Genomic DNA, 20,052 nt, shown 5'->3' on the forward strand with positions numbered 1-20,052 from the left:
GTTCCACTTAAATATGAGGAAAAACTTCTTTACGGTGAGGGTGACTGAACACTGGAACAGGCTGCCCAGAGAGGTTGTGGAGTCTCCTTCTCTGGAGACATTCAAAACCCGCCTGGACGCGTTCCTGTGTGATATGGTCTAGGCAATCCTGCTCCGGCAGGGGGATTGGACTAGATGATCTTTCGAGGTCCCTTCCAATCCCTAACGTTCTGTGATTCTGTGATTCTGTGATATGGAAAAAGGTATCAAGTACCTGAGAGAACTGGCTGTGCAGGAGATGATCTATAGTGACCCACAAACAATTGTAGACCCTGATGAAATGTCATGCAACAGACCTATGTTGCGAAAGTTGGTGCAGACTGCCCCGTCAACATAGGCCCACATATTGTCAGTGTTGGTCTGGGGAGGAGATGGAGAGATACCAACTGTGGGTGATGTGGCTAACCAAATACAACAGTATGAAGACAGTCTCTCCCCTCTCCTACAGGCCTGCATCTCGGCTGTGGAAAAACTGACTAAGCAATCTGAGAATTTATTTGATAGACTCTTTGACAGACTGTCTGAGATGGAGAATAGATGCTACTCACCACCTGCATGGACTCACATCGAAGCCATCAAGAGAAGACGCCCTCCCATGAGACCAGCCAAGAGAGACGGAACACACCACGAGGTGACCTGTGGCGTGCCCTATGTGACTATGGAGAGGACATGAGCAGATGGGATGGAAAACCTACTGCTGCCCTACAGGCACAAGTACGTGACTTGCGAGGTAAAACAAATACACAAAGGGGTTTTTCCAGGAAGGTGGCTGCTTCAGTTTCTAGTGGGCAGATCTCCAGTCAGCGTAGATGGGATTCTAATCTCTCCCTACCAGGCACGAGTAAACAGGATTAGAGGGGCCCTGCCTCCAGCCAGGTGGAGGAGAGGGATAACCGAGTTTACTGGACTGTGTGGATTCACTGGCCTGGCACGTCAAAACCCCAAGGGTATAAAGCCCTGGTAGACACTGGTGCACAGTGCACCCTAATGCCATAATCATACAGGAACAGAATCCATCAGTATTTCGGGAGTGACAGGGGGATCTCAAGAGTTATCTGTACTGGAGGCTGAAGTGAGCCTAACTGGTACTGAGTGGGAAAAGCACCCCATTGTGACTGGTCCAGATGCTCCGTGCGTCCTTGGCATGGACTAACTCTGGAGAGGGTATTTTAAGGACCCAAAAGGGTATATATGGGCCTTTGGTATAGCTGCTGTAGAGACTGAGGACATTAAACAGCTGTCTACCTTGCCTGGCCTCTCTGAGGACCCTTCTGTTGTGGGGCTGCTGAAAGTAGAGGAACAGCAGGTGACAATTGCTAACACAACGGTGCACTGACGACAGTATTGCACCAACTGAGACTCCCTGATCCCCATTCACACACTGATTTGATAGCTAGAAAATCAAGGAGTGATCAGCAAGACTCACTCACCCTTTAATAGTCCTATATGGCCAGAGTGAAAGTCTAATGGAGAATGGAGACTAACTGTAGACTACTGTGGCCTAAATGAAGTTATGTCACCACCAAGCGCTGCCATGCCAAACATGCTAGAACTTCACTATGAAGTGGAGTCAAAGGCAGCCAAGTGGTACACCACCATAGACATCGCTAATGCGTTTTTCTCTATTCCCTTGGCACCAAAGTGCAGGCCACAGTTTGCTTTTACTTGGAGGGGCATCCAGTACACCTGGAATCAACTGCCCCAGGGGTGGAAACACAGCCCTACTATTTGCCATGAACTGATTCAGACTGCACTGGAGAGGGGTATAGCTCTGGAACACCTGCAATACATTGATGATATTACATAGGGTGACACAGAAGCAGCAGTCTTTGAGAAATGGGAGAAAATAATCCAAACTCTTCTGAAAGCCAGTTTTGCCATAAAGAGAGGCAAGGTCAAGGAACCTGCACGAGAGGTACAGTTTTTGGGAATTAAGTGGCAAGATGGGCGTTACCAGATCCCAATAGAGGTGATCAACAAAATAACAGCTATATCCCCACCAACTAACAAAAAGGAAACACAAGCCTTCTTAGGCGTTGTGGGTTTCTGGAGAATGCATATTCCAGATTACAGCCAGATTGTACGCCCTCTTTATCAAGTGACCCCAAAGAAAAATGATTTTCAGTGGGACCCTGAACAACAATAGGCCTTTGAACAGATTAAACAAGAGATTGTGCACGCAGTAGCCCTTGGGCCACTCCAGACAGGACAAGATGTTAAAAATGTGCTCTACACCGCAGCTGGGGACAATGGTCCTACCTGGAGCCTCTGGCAGAAAGCACCAGAGGAAGCTCAAGGTTGACCCCTAGGATTTTGGAGTTGAGGATACAAGGGCTCAGAGGCCAACTACACTCCAACTGAAAAAGAGATACTGACAGCACATGAAGGAGCTAAAGCTGCTTCAGAGGTAATCGGTACTGAAGCACAGCTTCTCCTGGCACCCCGATTATCAGTACTAGGCTGGTGTTAAAGAAAATTGGCAGAGTCCGGGTCTCTAGGTTTGCTGGTTTTATTAAACAACTCAGAGTTGGACCACCACCGCAGTGAATGGTACCTGACTCAAATTCACTATCGGTTTATATAGAAACTAATAATCAATTACATCATAAACTTTTCACAAGCTTCTGTTAATAGTCCACTAACTATTTCAATTCCTCTTTCTTCCTTCGTCAAGAGTCCACAAAAGTCCATTGTCAGGAGTCCACAAAAGTCCGTTCTTTTCCATCAGTACGCTGATCTTTATGTTCTGGTTCCACTCCGACTCCAGTCGACACCCCGTCCTTAATGTTCTTGCCGTGATCAGCGTCCCGTCCTGATTCGGGTTGACCAGAGTCTGGTTTCCACTGTCAGCATCTCCTAAGTATTAACCTAAAATAGCTGAAGTCTATTTAGAACTTTATTTCAATTAATGTTTATTTCTAAGTATCCTATATTTCTCTTAAGGTAAAGAAAAGGTTAACCATACATCCCCTTTACTAAAATCATCAGAAGGTAATGCTTCTAGGCCTATTCCTGCTTAGCTACTCATTAAGCTTTGATTGATGATTTGTTCAGTCATAGGTCAGGATTACACAAGGAGCTTGGAGAACAATATTCATGGATTGTGAAAGCCCACCTGTGTTGATTCAGATAGACTTATATTAATTATTCTATTCTTCATTCTATTTCACCCCTATTGATCCTTGTCTCCCTAACTCATAAGAACTTTTACATTAATTATGTGAAAATTTCTATAACAATTCCCTCCTTTTGTTTTTATTGCATCCCTGCAATTATTTGTACCTCCATGATGATCCTATTCTTGAAGCAAAGGAAGAAAAACATCTCATACAGCATTGTCCTAACACTAGTATAATCACAATTATATTAATTATAAACAAGACAATTACAATCAGCTTCTTTATCCATAAAGCTAAGTCTGGGAACCAAGATGTGAGCCAAGAGAGTGTTTCAGTAGATCTTCATGAGGTGTCGTCTTTTTCTACCTTTTGCATCATAGAACTCACTTCCCGAATTTTGTGCACATCTGTGAGCAGTTCTCCGCATCGGTCTGTGTACATACAGCAACTGAAACTTAAAACTGTACACACTCCTCCTTGTACACACTCCTCCTTGTGAGGCTAAGAGCATATCTAGAGCCATTCTGTTTTAAATTGTAATTTTAGAGAGTTGTAATTTCTTTTTGCAATGTCAGAAATACACGCATTGAGGCATTGGCTAATTTTTCTATCATCTCCCCAGATATATTTATTATTGTTTTTTTCCAAATTGATAAATAATTCCTCTGGGCTCAATCTTTGGATAGCTAGACGTAAAAATGAGTTCCCCAGTCTTTGTCTTAATTGCTACAAAGAAGCCTGCAGATCGCCAAGAACAATTATCATTAAGTGTGGGGTTCCCACAGGACAATGGTGGGAACGAGGTACTGAACGAGCTATGTCCAGGCATGTCCAGGGGGTGGTAATGGGGTGGTGATGAACTAGCCAATCATAATACAGAACAAGGGCCTTAGCTATGAGACCAACAAGATATGGGGGAAGTTGAGGACCTTGGCTATGAGAAAAATAAGATATGGGGAAGCTAAAAATAAGAAAGAATGCAGCACCTGCAAGATATAACTTTTTAGCATAAGCCAATCAGAACTAATACAGAGGTGTGTGAACAAAGCATACTAACCAATCATAATAGAAATGACATGTACACAGAGTGTGTACAAAAATAGAATAGTATAAATGTACCCTCAATAGAATAGTATAAATGTACCCTCAGATACGTAAATAAACGAGATCTGCTTAACGATCATATTGGTCTGCGTGCATTTACTCCGTGCCCTCTCAACAATAAAGCACACGAAAGGCATTGGTATTGGAATCTTGGTAACGAACAGCAAATTTTACACAAGGTGAAATAGCAACATTTATAGATGGAAGAAAAAGGAACAAACTACAATATTTCATCCTTCCTCGGGTTCCTTGTGGACATGAGAATGATGGATCCAGGTTTCTTTCCCTGCAACTTTGACAGCATAAAAAGAAGTTAAAAGTATAACATAGGGTCCTTCCCACTTTGGTTCAAATCTATTTTTCCTCTTGAAGGTTTTTTTTGGTGTTGGTGTTTTTTTTTGTGGTTGTGTTTTTTTTTGTTTTGTTTTGTTTTTATCAATACTTTGTCTCCTGGTTGAATATTATGTACTTGTATCTCAGGAGATCCACCTTGATACCAATAGGCATGCTTTCACATTTCAAAGAACAAATTTTGCAAATACAGTATATATTGTGTCATTCGTTCATCTCCATCCAATTAACTTGGTTTTGCTGGCAAATAAGTGCCTGGAACAGCCAAAACTCGCCCAAACAATATTTCTGCTGGCGATAACCCAACAGGTTGTCTGGGTGTGTTCCGAATGTCCCTTAAAACCAAATTCAAAGCCTCTGGCCATTTCAATCTAGTTGTTTTACACACTTTAACAATCTTTTCCTTTATGGTCCTATTCATTCTCCCTACCTGTCCAGAGGACTCGGGGTGATAGGGTGTATGTAACTTCCCCGTGACTCCCAAGGCATTGTACACTTATAACAGAATCGCCGCCGAAAAATGAGCTCCTCTATCCGAATCAATTACTTCACGAACTCCATATCGGGGTATCAATTCTTTCAGCAAAGCTTTCACTACAGTTTTTGAATCATTCTTTCTCGCTGGGAAGGCTTCTACCCATCCTGATGATTGATCTACAATTACTAACAAGTATGAACACCCCATTGCTTTTGGCATTTCAGCATAATCAATTTGCAATCTTTGAAAAGGAAACACTGCGGGCGGTCTTTTACTTTGAGGTGGCTGAATCCTAGTGGTAGCATACTGTCGGCAAAGTTTACAGCTTTCAGTAATCCTTTTCACTGCGGAGTAGATTCCGGGTGCAGCCCACAGCCATTGAATTCTCAGTGCAAGTCCCTTGGGTCCCCCATGGCATTTTTCATGGAACCACCGAACAAGAGGTAGTAAATACCTTTTTGGGAGTAGGGGCTTGTTGCCCAAGGTCCATTGTCCATCCCGTTATTCCACTCCAAGTCGTCTCCAAAATTTCATTTCTTCCTCTGAAAGAGCCTCATACATCTCTTCTGCACTTGGAAGCCTGTCAAGTTTCTCTGCTGCACACAGAACTGCCATAATAAGATGAATTTGTTTGGCTGCGGCTTTCGCAGCCTGATCAGCCAAGCGATTTCCTCGCGACAGTGCATCTTGGTGGTTTGTGTGAGCTTTTATATAAACTACTGCTATTTGTGCGGGTAACTGTATAGCTTCTAAAGGTTCACGTACCTCCTTCCCGTGTGCAGTGTTTTTTTCAGCTGAAGTCAAAAATCCTCTTTCTTTCCACAGGGTACCTGTAGCATGACAAACTCCAAAAGCATATTTAGAGTCTGTGTAAATGTTAGCTTTTAGACCTCTTGCCAACTTTTTAGCCTCAGTAAGCGCTATGATTTCCGCACCTTGGGCCCCCACAGCACTAGGAAGAGGGTTAGCTTTTAACAGAGTTTTCTCTGTTGTTACTGCAAAGCCAGTATACCTTTTTCCTTCTTCATAAAAGGATGAGCTGTCTGTCAAAAGGTTGATGTCTGGGTCACTCAGGGGTTGGTCTTGAAGATCATTACGTGGCTTACTGGATACTGCTAATACCTGGGTACAGTCATGTTGATCTTTTTCCCCTTCAGTAGGCAAAGGTATTGAAGTGGCTGGATTCAAAGTATTGCACCTTTGAAGTGTGATGTTGTCAGCCAAAAGTAAAACCAGTTCATATCTATGTGCCCCTTGTGGTGAAAGTGATTTTTTTTTTGCATATTGCTTCAATAATATTTCAACTTCATGGGGTACGCATACAGTTAGGGGATGTCCCAGCACTATTGATCTACATTTTTCTACCATTTCTGCTGCCGCAGTTACTGATTTTATACAAAATGGTGTTCCTTGTATAACTGGATCTAATTGAGCAGAAAATATGCTACTGGTCTTTCATGTGGTCCTAAAGTTTGGACTAAAACTCCTCTAGCATTTCCCTTTCACTCATCACAATATAATTTGAAAGGTTTACTATAATCTGGTAAACCTAAAGCCGGTGCTTGTATTAAGGCACCTTTCAGAGTTGTAAAAGCTTTTTGTCTCTCCAGACCCCATTTGATTGGTTCAATTTCCTCATTTCGTGTAGCAGCATGCAAGGGTTTTGCCAATTCACTGAAATTGGGTATCCAAGGGCAACAAAATCCTACTTGTCCTAAAAAAAACCGAATTTGTTTCTTTGTTACAGGCCTAGGTAATTCTTGGATTATCTTAATTCGCTCAGGATCTATTTCTCTCGTACCTGGGCTTAATATAAATCCAAGGTACTTCACTTTTTGTTGGCAAAACTGCAATTTTGATGGAGATGCTCGGTGACCTTTTACAACCAACTTATTACACAAATACCGAGTGTCTGTAACACAATCCTTCCTTGAACAACATACTAACAATAAATCATCTACATATTGTATCAATTCAGACTTACACAGAAAAAACAGATCAGCCAAATCCCCTCTCAAAATTTGGGAGAATATAGTTGGTGAGCTTGTAAATCCCTGGGGTAACCGAGTCCAGGTTAATTGCTTCCCTTGCCAAGTGAAGGCAAATATGTGCTGACTTTCCTCAGCCACAGGTATGCTAAAGAAAGCTCCAGTCAAATCCAATACAGTGTAAAATTTTCCCCAAATAGGTATTTGAGTAACAATCAAATTTGGATCAGGTACTACTGGATGGGGAACAATTACAAATTCATTTACTGCTCTTAAATCTTGTACAAATCTATGTTCTGGATCCCCATCTTTGTCAAGTCGGTGTTTACTAACCGGGAGTATGGGTGTATTAAAAGAACTTTGACATTCCTTTAAAATCCCCTTTTCCAAGAATGATTTTATTTGTTTTCCAATACTTGGGATGGCTTCTGCCACAATTGGGTATTGCCTAATAGAAGGGGGAGTCCCTCCTTTTGTTTTAATCACTACAGGTTCTGCAGATTTTAACAGTCCAATATCATCTCCGGAGAGACTCCATAATTTTTTAGGTACATTCTTTAACTCTTTTGGGATTTTAAGCTCACCTTCTTGAATTTCTACAGTTTGCATTCCCATTATGATTAATCGAATTCCTTTGGGAGTTAAATCTATGCATGTTTCCAATTCCTGCAATAAATCTCTCCCAAATAGTGAAATAGGAGAAGTTGGCGAAATAACAAATCAACCCCATATCAAACGATCATCAAAAACAATAGGAAGGGGAAGAGAAAGCGGTAACTTCTCTTCACCCAAAACCCCAGTAACCTTTACAAATTCATCAGATAGCTGTGACACATGAAAATTCTATTAAGAACTTAACAGGAATGCCATTTACCTTAGCTGTGATAAGTCCCTCGTTATCTACCTTAATCCCAGAGTCCCGATCCATAAATTTCTCAGCGAGAATGTGGACGCCCCGGTCTTTCCGCTCCGTCTCTCCCACCGTTGTTGGAAGGTGGTCTGAGAGGACCATACCGGACGATGTGCCCTACATTACCACAGTAAAAAAACATTCTGGAGTATCAGTTCCAGAGGGAATGAATCTTTGTCTTCCTCGGTCTCCCCTTCCACAACCTTGTGAAAAACCTCTTCCCCTGCCACGTTGGTAGTTCTGAGTAGTTGCGGTGTCGAAAGGTTGATCTCTCTCTCGCTCCTTTCTCTCTTTTCTTTGATCTTGTTTCTTTTGCTCTTCACTTCTCCCATCATATACAAAGGTGGCAATACTAAGAATCTTTGTGAGGCTTTCGCCTTGCCACCCTGGCATATGTTTCTTGAAATATTTATTAATATCAGGTGCAGATTGATCCACAAATACACTGATTGCAAGGGGTTCCTGAAAATTGTCCCTTGTCATTCCTCCATATTTCAGGAGGGTAGCTTTTAACCGAGTCCAGTAATCACTGGGATGTTCATCAGGTTTCTGCCTACATTCCATTACCTTTGTCCAATTAGTAATTTTTTTCGCCAGCTTGCCGAACAGCCTCCACCAGTTGCTGTAAGGCATCTCGTTGGAGTCTGGCGCCATCCTCAGTGGCCAAATTCCAATTTGGGTTTTGATCGGGCCAGGGCTGTAGCCCTTGAGCTTGACCTCTTTGTGCAATTTCCCGATCCTTTTGGAAGATTTTTTCCCTCTCTTCTGCTGTAAAGAGCTCTCTCATGAGGGTCTTTACATCATTCCAATTTGGAGAATAATCAGTAAAAATGCCGGATAGCATCTGAGCACATTTTTGAGCATCCTCTCTGGTGCGTGGCATTTTTAATTGCCAATTTACTAAATCTCCTTGTTTCCAAGGTTCATGTCTCATAACAGCTTGGACTGGTGGAACTTCTGGCGGAGCTCCAGGTCCAGCTCTAGGGTTTGGGATGTATTCCAACCTCATGGGATACATGCCAAATCCCCTGTCAGTGAAAGAATTCGATTCCTCCAGCACGGGCGCTGAAGGAATGGAAGGTTTCACTTGTTTAGGCTCTCTTTTGCCCTTCTTTGTTTTGCCCAATGATACCAAATATACCAAAAATCAATATCTTGACTCCCTTCATCCTCGAGGATTATCCTTAAAAATTTCAACTTTGTGCATCAAAGGTCCCTTTAGAGGGACAGATGCCTCTAGGTCCTCCACCTCGGACCATAGTTAAAAATGGCCATTCTTCTTGACACAGCAAAATAAATCTTTTTCCCACATGTCCCAGTCAACGGGATTCTATTCCAATTCTCCAAAACCTCAGCAAGGGGCGTCCCCCTTTCAATGCTGGGTCCAATTCCCATTTTATCTTTTCCTTAATTTCCCGGGGTACCTTTGTTTCAAAAATTCCTCAGCAATTTTAAACACACAGGCTCCTAATGTCTGAGTATACCCGCTCCCAAGACCACCAGGTGAACTCACCCTTGTTGCCGGCAATTAGGCGTTGGAGACGGGAATGCTCAGAGAATCGGAGCAGTGTCCTAGAGTCCCATCTGGGGTGCCAAATTCTGTTAAAGAAAACTGGCAGAGTCCGGGTCTCTAGGTTTGCTGGTTTTATTAAACAACTCAGAGTTGGACCACCACCGCAGTGAATGGTACCTGACTCAAATTCACTATCGGTTTATATAGAAACTAATAATCAATTACATCATAAACTTTTCACAAGCTTCTGTTAATAGTCCACTAACTATTTCAATTCCTCTTTCTTCCTTTGTCAAGAGTCCACAAAAGTCCATTGTCAGGAGTCCACAAAAGTCCGTTCTTTTCCATCAGTACGCTGATCTTTATGTTCTGGTTCTGCTCCAACTCCAGTCGACACCCCGTCCTTAATGTTCTTGCCGTGATCAGCGTCCCGTCCTGATTCGGGTTGACCAGAGTCTGGTTTCCACTGTCAGCGTCTCCTAAGTATTAACCTAAAATAGCTGAAGTCTATTTAGAACTTTATTTCAATTAATGTTTATTTCTAAGTATCCTATATTTCTCTTAAGGTAAAGAAAAGGTTAACCATACATCCCCTTTACTAAAATCATCAGAAGGTAATACTTCTAGGCCTATTCCTGCTTAGCTACTCATTAAGCTTTGATTGATGATTTGTTCAGTCATAGGTCAGGGTTACACAAGGAGCTTGGAGAACAATATTCATGGATTGTGAAAGCCCACCTGTGTTTATTCAGATAGACTTATATTAATTATTCTATTCTTCATTCTATTTCACCCCTATTGATCCTTGTCTCCCTAACTCATAAGAACTTTTACATTAATTATGTGAAAATTTCTATAACAGCTGGATGTTCAAGGGTAAGGTTCCTACTACTCATCATGCAACTGATGTTACTTGGAGTAAATGGGTTGCATTAATCACACAACAGGCTCGAATAGAAAACGCTAATCGCCCAGGAATTTTGGAAGTGATCGTGGACTGGCCAGAAGGCAAAGACTTTGGAATGCCACCAGAAAAGGAGGTGACACGTGCTGAAGAAGCCCCACCATATAACCAACTACCAGACGATAAGAAGTGGTATGCCCTGTTCACCGATGGATCCTACCATCTTGTAGGAAAACATCAGAAGTAGAAAGCTGCTTTATGGAGTCCTACACAAGTCACGGAAGCCTCCGAAGGACAAGGTGAATCGAGTCAATTCGCAGAGGTAAAAGCCATCCAGCTGGCTTTAGACATTGCTGAACGAGAAAAGTGGCCAAGGCTGTATCTCTATACTGACTCATGGATGGTGGCAAATGCCTTGTGGGGGTGGTTAAAGCAGTGGAAGCGAAGCAACTGGCAGCACAAAGGTAAACCTATTTGGGCTGCTGAATTGTGGCAAGATATTGCTGCTCGGCTAGAGAAACTAATCGTGAAGGTATGTCACGTAGATGCTCATGTACCTAAAAGTCGGGCAACTGAGGAACACCAAAACAACCAACAAGTGGATCAGGCTGCTAGTGTTCCAAATAGATTTGGACTGGGAACATAAAGGTGAACTATTTTTAGCTCGGTGGGCTCATGACACTTCAGGTCATCAAAGAAGAGACGCAACATATAGATGGGCTCGTGACCAAGGGGTGGACTTAACCATGGACTCTATTGCACAGGTCATCCACGATTGTGAAACACGCGCCGCAATCAACCAAGTGAAATGGTTAAAACTTTTGTGGTATGGGGGCGGTGGTTGAAATACAAATACGGGGAGTCCTGGCAAATTGACTATATCACACTCCCTCAAACCCGCCAAGGCAAACACTGTGCTTATGATGGTGACACCAAGCTGGGTGGGAGTGTCGATCTGCTGGAGGGTAGGAAGGCCCTACAGAGGGATCTGGACAGGTTAGATAGATGGGCTGAGACCAATGGCATGAGGTTCAACAAGAACAAGTGCCGGGTCTTACACTTCGGCCACAACAACCCCATGCAGCTCTACAGGCTGGGGAAGAGTGGTTAGAAAGCGGCCCGGCGGAAAGAGCATTGGGGTGCTGATAGACAGCCGGCTAAACATGAGCCAGCAGTGTGCCCAGGTGGCCAAGAAGGCCAATGGCATCCTGGCCTCTATTAGGAATAGTGTAGCCAGCCGGTCTAGGGAAGTGATCATCCCTCTGTACTCGGCCCTGGTGAGGCCACACCTTGAATACCGTGTCCAGTTCTGGGCCCCACACTTCAAGAAAGATGTTGAGGTGTTGGAGCGAGTTCAGAGGAAGGTGACCAAGCTGGTGAAGGGTCTGGAGGATCTGACCTATGAGGAATGGCTGAGGGAGCTGGGGTTGTTTAGCCTGGAGGAGGCTCAGAGGTGACCTTATTGCAGTCTACAACTACCTGAAGGGAGGTTGTAGTGAAGTGGGAGTTAGCCTCTTCTCCCAGGCAACTAGAGATAGGACAAGAGGACACAGCCTCAGGCTTCGCCAGGGGAGGTTCAGGTAGGATATCAGGAAGAATTTCTTTTCAGAAAGGGTTATTAGACATTGGAATGGGCTGCCCAGGGAGGTGGTGGAGTCACCATCTCTGGATGTGTTTAAGACTGGACATGGCACTTAGTGCCATGGTCTAGTTGACATGGTGGTGTCAAGGCAATGGTTGGACTTGATGATCCCAGAGGTCTCTTCCAACCTGACTGATTCTGTGATTCTGTGGAAGCAACCATCAGATGGCTGGAAACATCCTCTGTGCCCCATGCCACTGCCCGGAACGCTATCCTGGGCCTCGAACAGAATATCTTGTGACAACATGGCACTCCAGAGAGAATTGAGTTGGACAATGGGACTAATTTCAAAAACAGTCTCATAGACAACTGGGCCAAAGGGCATGGCCTCAAATGGGTATATCATATCTCCTATCATGCACCAGCTGCTGGTAAAATTGAATGGTACAATGGACTGTTAAAAACTACCCTGAAAGCAATGGGGGGGTGGAACCTTTAAAAATTGGGATAAGCACTTAGCACAAGCTACCTGGCTAGTTAACACCAGGGGATCTATCAGTCGAGCTGGCCCTGCTCAGTCAGGACTTCTGCATACGGTAGTCGTGGATAAAGTCCCCGTGGTGCATGAAAGGCATCTGTTGGGGAAAACCATCTGGGTTTTTCCTGCTTTGGGCAAAGGCAAACCCATTCGTGGGATTGCTTTCGCCTAAGGGCCTGGATGTACTTGGTGGGTGATGCTGGAGGATGGTGAAGTCCAATGTGTGCCTCAAGGGGAACCTAACTCTGGGTGAGAATACTCAGTTTTGATCATTATGATGTTAATCACTGCATAACACTAACAGCGTTCAAGAAGTATCTTTCAGGTTAACACAGTGGTGATGAGACCAGAGCTAGCTTCATCTAGTGGCATCCAGTAACCTCCTCAAGACTGACATCTTTAACCCGCAACCTGTGGGCACGAACCGTGACAAATTTCATACCATCTCCCCTGCCCTGAGAGACTGCTAGCCAGATGGAAACCCACAATCATGGACTAGTGATATCTGTATATATTTTTGAAAATGGAAAAAGCAGTGGTGAACAGAGTATGACATAAATGGTATGGAATAAGGGGTGGAATGTCCTGGTTTGGACTAGGACAGACTTTTCAGTTAAGTCTCTTAAGTTACTGTACTTTCTGACGTTGACTACATGGGCTTGTTTCCATGGAAACTAGTGTCCCTGTTGGGTTTCTTTGTTCCACAAAGGAAAGGACCATAAAAGTGTCGCACCTGCGGGGAAGAGCAGACAGGACAGGTGACCCAAAAGTGACCAACGGGATATTCCAACCCACCCACGTGATACTCAGTTTAAAGCTGAGGGACCACGAGGGTCACGCTCTCTTCCCCTATGGCTGGCATCCTGGGAGAACTCTGCTTGTGCTTCTGCCTTTGCTCCTGAATCCGGTTCCCGCCTGCTCCCGTGTGTGCTCCGGGACTCCCCAGTGCCTGCCCTGCAGCATCAGCGGTGACTTGACTGTCATCGGGGGGAGCTCAGTAGTAGTTTTGTATTGATTCATCCTTTTTGTTCATTATTTATTATACTCCCTTCTTTCCTTGTTATTGTTTCTTAAAACTATTTTAACTTTCCAACCCATAAGTCTCTCTCCCTTTTCTCTTTTCCTTTTCCCCTCTGGGGAAGGAAAAGGTCAATAGAGAGCATCTGTCATCTGCTTAACAGCCTGCCCAGCCTTAAACAACAATGCTTTAACTTTTGGTCAGCCCTGAATTGCTCAGGCAGTTGGACTAGATGATCATTGTAGGTCCCTTCCAACTGAAATATTATATTCTAAGTCTGGACGTGCAGTAGGAATGAGACAAGGCAGGCAGGGCCACGAGATGGTGGCTTTAGGAGCTGGCCTGAACCCCATTCAGGGCACAGAGGTGAACAGGGAAGAGGCAAACTTCCACCCCAGAGAGACAGTGAGAAAGTCAGCACTTGCCTCATACTTTTGCCAGCTTATTCTGGCACAGAGAGAAGGGTCCTGGCTCCTACAGCCACAAGCCAGCTCAGGCCGGTCCCTGAGCCATGGACTGCCGCAGCAGGGACCCTCCTGTTTCCAAAGGATGCTGTGAATCAGCTTTCCCAGCCCATAGCTTCTATTTCAGACCCATCTGCCAGGCCAAATTCCTCCTCATCTCCCCTTTCCCGGCACAACCATCCCCTCCACAAGGGCCGGGCCCCGCCGGGCTGCCACCTTCACTTCCCTCAGGCAAGAGACAGGGTTCCTCCAACCACACTGACCTGTGTGACCATGTTGGTGACATCACCAGTGTTGATGGGCAGCAGGACAGTTGTTGGAGTCTTTGTCAAGCTTGGAGAAGGCGCTCACGTGCTGCTCTGCCACAGAGAAAGAGGCAGCGGCGTTGCTGTGCTGGTGAGAGAGGGCCAAGGCTCAGCAGTGAAGAGGTGAGTCACGTACCACCAAGAGCTCATCCGTGCCCCTATCCCCAGCCCATCCTGGGCTGGCAGCGGACCCCAAGACAACAAAACTCCTTGCTGCTGCTGAAGATGCCAGGCAACATCCGAGAGAAAGCCAGGTGCCACCTTGGTCTTGGTTTCATCTCCTCCAGTGCTAGCACCATAGCTGTGGCTGCCCCGAGGAGCCATCGCTCACCTGCTGTGCCAGAGCAGCCACCAGGAGCTGAATAGCCTCAGCCTTGGCCCTGGCCTTGACCAGCATGGCACTGGCTTCTCCTGCAATGAACCACAGTAAAACGCACATCAGAACCGCAACAAAGTGCTTCTAAGGAGCAAATCAAGACAACCTCAAGGAGCAAATCAAGGCAAAGCCTCTTCCACAATAGCACAGTGATACTCCTGTAACACACCTCCTGACGCCCCAGGCTGCGGGGCAGCAACACGAGCTGGAGCTCAGCCCAAGGGCACCAGCAAGGAAGGATCAGTGTGGCTGAGGAAGCCTGGCCCACAGACAGTGACGTGGTCTGCTCCTCAGAAGCATCACCCCTCAGTGCAGAGGGCTACAGATCCTCCAGGCCCCACATGTTCTAGCCCAAGGCACTACCAGCAGCTTTGTTAATTTGTTCAGCCTTCTCAGCTTCTGACGCCAGGATCTGGGCCTGCTTCTGCCCCTCAGCCACGTTGATAGTCAATTCCCGCATCCTCTCCGACTCCAACGCTGTCGCCCGCTTCCGTCACTCTGCCTCCACCTGCAAACACAGGTCAGACACTAGCCTGCTATAGCCACGCTGAGGAAATCCCATCCATGGGGCAAGCACAGTGAGGACATGCTCCTACATCCTGCTTGGCAAGCATGGCTTAGCAGAGGATAAGAACACAGCTGCAAAACACCAAGCAATCCCTGGTGAGGGCTGGTTCTGCTTCTCACACTGCACAGTCCTCCCCAGCCCAGTCTACACCTAACTGGCCACTTCCCCCTCCTCCCCTTCCAGCCCGGAGATCTGGTACTCCGCTTTTCTCAAGGGGAAACCTTCAGCTCTGGGATTTTCCTCCTACAGAGCCCAGTAGGGATTTTAAAGGCAGCTGGCAGGGCTTGCATGTACCAGGCAGGAGCCACCACTGCTGAAATAAGGATGGGAATTATTTCTTCAATAGCTGTACATTTGCAGCCAAAGCGTCAACGGGCTTCCCTCACCACAGGAGGGCCCAGTGCTGCCAGCTCTGGACAGAGAACAACCCTGATTCGTGGAAGGGGAGATTTCCCTCTCGTTCCAGCCCACCCGCCCAGAGAACTAAACCTGCATCTGCATGGATTCCTTCACGCGTGGGGGCACATGGATGTCCTTGATCTCATAGCGCAGGTACCGGATGCCCCAGCAGTCTGACGCCTGGTTGATGGCATCCACAATGTTGGCGTTGAGGGACTCCCACTCCTGGGAGGCACAAAAAGAAATAGCAGAGCAAAGAAGAGGCACTTAGCACAAGGCAGGGGTCAGAATGGAAACCTCCCCTCACAGGCCAAGGTCAACCAGAAAACCCCAGCTCCACAGGTGTAAGGCAGGGCCAAATGCTTCCCACATCTCTTGAAGGGGTTACCTTCTCCTAGGAAGGGCAGTGCCCAAAACTGAAATTGCTGAGATACAAACATCTGGCATACATCTGGATAGAAAACCATCCAGGAATGCCAACAGCTCCTGCTTCTGCCCAACAAATGCAGCATGAGGGTTAAAGCCCCCCCGAACCAGGTCAGCCAGGACACTCATCACTGGGCCTGAGCAAAGAGTCACTGACTCAAGAGACACACAGCTGGACCAGCCAGGTCTGGGCATGCACCACTGACTGTGTTTAGCCTGCACCCAGGGCTAAACAATAAACAGTTTTTCTCTCACCCAATGTCCCTTCCCTGACCGAGAAAGGGAATTGGGAAAAGGAGGGAGACTCATGGGTTTGAAGTTAAACAGATTTAATAAAATAAAGAAACCAATATCAAGGATAATACAAAACACACAAAATTATACTTAGCTACAGAGTTGCAGCAAGTTGCTCCAGGAATAGCAATCATTGAGAATGAGAGAGAAGAGAAGGAGAACAAAAAGAACCCCCCTCACTCCCCAGCAAGCTTTCCCTTTTGTAGTGAACTTGATATTAATGTTATAGAATACACCTGTGGGCCAGCCTGGGTCAGCTGCCCTGGGTTTAACTGCTAATGGCCTGATCACCATGGCTGGCCACAAACTGAAACAAAATCTAACAGAAACTTCATTCTATAAATTTTATCCCATGAAATCAACCACCCATCATCCTTTCTGACTAACCCAGGGCAGGGGAAAAATAGCTCCTGTTAAATAAAATAACTGAAACAAGACCCATCTTCAAGGATTCACTAGTAGGTCAACTGAAACAGAAGCCCTCTAAGCAAAGGGCATTTTGCTGTTAAGTGTATCAGCCTGGCCGTGCAGACCCCCCAGGGTTTCGAGAAATGCTGCTAGATGCTTGCAGCTCTGTGATCCACCTCCTCAGCTTACCCAGAAGACTCTGTCAAGGAAGAGTTTGCCAAGTTCAGATCTCATGGTGGTCTGGGCCAGCTGGGTCACTACATACTCAGGATCTTCCACCCCATAGCTGGCCTGGAGAGCAGAAGCAAAAAAGAGAGTTGATGGCAGTGCCGAGAGGGACCCCGAACAATGCAGGATGGGCAAACGTTAAGCGCTAAGATGAGAAACCTGCCACAGACACCCCTGCCAAAGAAAAGCGGGGTCCATAGCTGAGATCTGCCTTCCCCTCTTCCTCCCATTCCCTCAGGAGGGAACAGGTTGCTCAGCCCACCTGCCTCGCAGAGCACAACAAGCCGGGCAGAGGCTGAAGCACGTGTCACTGAGAGAAGCAAGCCAGCAGAGCCAGGCAAGCGGGGATGCCAAGGTGGCCAGCTAGACGACGTGACATACGCAGACCGTGCTGGGCACAGCCAGAGACACTAGGAGGCTGCCAGTTTGACTCATGCCAAGTGTCAGTGCAGCAGGGACAGTATCTTGTAGGGATCCATAACTCACAGATAGAGCACACCATCAATCTGCAGGGTGACGTTATGTGCCAGGAGAGAATGACACATTCTCTTTAGTGAAGCAGCAAAGTAAAACCATGGCAACCCCCTCTTTCCTGACAGAATTATCATAGCTGAGCAGGGTTGTCCCTTTCCTTCCTGGTGTCAACAGCATGACATGGAAGAGGAATCGACTGAAATGGACCTCCTTATGCAAAGGGCTTTGTAAAAAGGACCTGACATTCCCTACAAAATGGCTCATTTTGGCGTTTTAATACACAAGAAGTCTCAGGTCTCCAGATCAAAGCATTTCATACTGTAGTTATTTTAAAAAATAAAAGATTTAAGGGAGAAAAAAAAAAAGCTTAATACTAAAATTGTAACAGAGTTGTCCATTAACCTGATCCAAAATCTTTTTTACAGAAACACAGGGGAGATTTTTCCTGGTTCAAGACAGGAAAACATCTGAAATCTGAAAAATTGATTCCTGCCCAGGTACGTTCAACCCAGCAAGAAGGGGCAGCCGCAGAAAGCAGACAGGACCTCCTGGGGTTCTCCCACTCACAACACCACAAGGACAGTCAAGCCCGGGTGCCGAGAGACAGGGCTGAGTATGGATTCTGGGACATTTCCACTCTTCCCTGTGCTGTCCCTTGCTCACCCTGGATGCAGTGGAAGGAAAAGGGCAGGACGCAGAAGCTGTTCCTTACCTAGGGTGACAGCTGACTGCTCTGGGACGTTAATGATGATTTCTTTGAGACTCTGCACATAAGGTATCTGATCCAGCAGAGGGATGAGGAAGTTCAAACCCTGGGAAAAAGGTGGGATTAGACAGCTGAGCCCTCTAATCTGGGATTTTACCCCCCCAGAGCTCAGCCAGGCTAGAAAGGGCTGTGCAAATAAAGCTCGAGTACGCTACATGCTGTAGATGCTGCAGGCAGAGCAAATGTGCTTCCCACACAGAGGAAGTTTAGGTTTCTCAGTGCTTTGAACATCCCACCAAAGGAAATTAGTCTCCAAGCAGCCAAAAGGATCACAATCTGGAAGAATAAGCACACCATCCCCCGAATCTTTGCGCAAAGGATGCTCCTCGCTACAGCTTTAGGAACCTGCTGAATCCAGAAGGGAAGAAAAGCATCTCCTTACAGGCTCAAGGATTCGGTGGAACTTGCCCATCCTCTCCACCACCCAAGCCTCCTGCTGCGGCATAAAGAGCACCCCGATATTCACAGGCAGGCCAGAGTTCAAGCGGTGCGGTGCTGGGGCCAGCCATGCTGAATGCTACAGCTGTTGGGAGCACTGGACAAAGGAAAAGGAACAGGATGGAGACTGGCTGCTGGCACCTTGGAGCCCAGTGGCATCCCTGCACAAGCGCAGACACACCTGTGCGCTGCACTGGGCAGCCCTGCCCCAGCCCCTTGCATGTGACAACTCTCCTCCTCCAGGCCCTGCTCTCCCATCTGGGATTGCTGCTCGTGGCCCCGATACACCAGGGCAGGAAACATCACTGACACCCCAAACAAGCACACACCATGAGGGGACATGGGCTGTCCCCACAGGGATGAGACCTGGGCTCCAGGATCAGCATGAGTGTGTCAGGGCCTTCCCTGAAGGTGTAGGGGGGACTCACCTCAATGTTGGAGCTTTCTCCACATCTTCCCTTCCCACACATCCCTGCATGAGGGGAGGAATAAAGCCTCTCTGACACCATAAGGAAAAGGAAGGGGTGGGGTGGGGTTTCTTCTGCCCCACTCAGCCCCCTGTAACCTGGTCAGACTCCTTCCTCCCACCTCGGTCCCAGGCCCCCCTCACCAGCCTGTCCCTCCCCAGCTGTGGCTGCCTTCCAGCTCCCCCCAAGGACCTGCCGCCCCCGGCACTCTCTCATCCTCCTCCCCACAGCCCCTCACGCCCCCTAGCTCTTCTCACTACCTCCCATGCCCAGCTCCCCACAGCCTCCTCACTAACCCCCCATGACCCATCCCTCAGGCCTCCACAGCCCCTCACATCCATTTCTCCTACACTCATTTCCTCCCCAGCCCCACATCCCCAACCCATTCCCCCTCCCAGTTCACCTCACCACTCCTCATACCAGGTTGCTCACAGTCCCCTAACACCACTCCCCAAACCAAACTCCCACCCAGTCCCCTCAGTACCCCCATACCCATTTGCCCCCAGGCCTCCTCTGCACACCCCAATACCCCTATTCCTACCCAGCTCCCCCCAGCCGAGCCCCCATGAGCCTCTTCCATCCCACCCATCTCCCCAGGGCTTCCTCAGAGCCACCACACCACACCACACCACACCACACCACACCACACCACACCACACCACACCAGCCCCCCAAGGCCTCCCTCAACCCCACCTGCAGCAGGCCAAGGCCAGACCCGGCCCAGCACCCCGCCCACGCCAGCGTCGCGCCGCCGCTGCATCCCTCGCCGCCCCGGAAGGCCTCCCGGGACGCCCCGCCTCTTCCGGGTTCCCGGCACCCCGTCCCGCCGTGGCGGCCGCTGCCTCTGGTTCTGCTGTCCCTGGGAGCAGCGATATGCGAAGACCGGGCTCGGTAT

General features: G+C 47.1%; 1 pseudogene; it reads right to left on the reverse strand.

The window, feature by feature from the left end:
- Positions 1-13,073: 13,073 nt before the first annotated feature.
- LOC137675758 (stomatin-like protein 2, mitochondrial) lies at positions 13,074-18,664 on the reverse strand (annotated as a pseudogene).
- Between the last annotated feature and the right edge of the window lie 1,388 nt (positions 18,665-20,052).

Source organism: Nyctibius grandis, chromosome W, assembly GCF_013368605.1.
Source record: "Nyctibius grandis isolate bNycGra1 chromosome W, bNycGra1.pri, whole genome shotgun sequence".
NCBI classification, from domain to species: domain Eukaryota; kingdom Metazoa; phylum Chordata; class Aves; order Nyctibiiformes; family Nyctibiidae; genus Nyctibius; species Nyctibius grandis.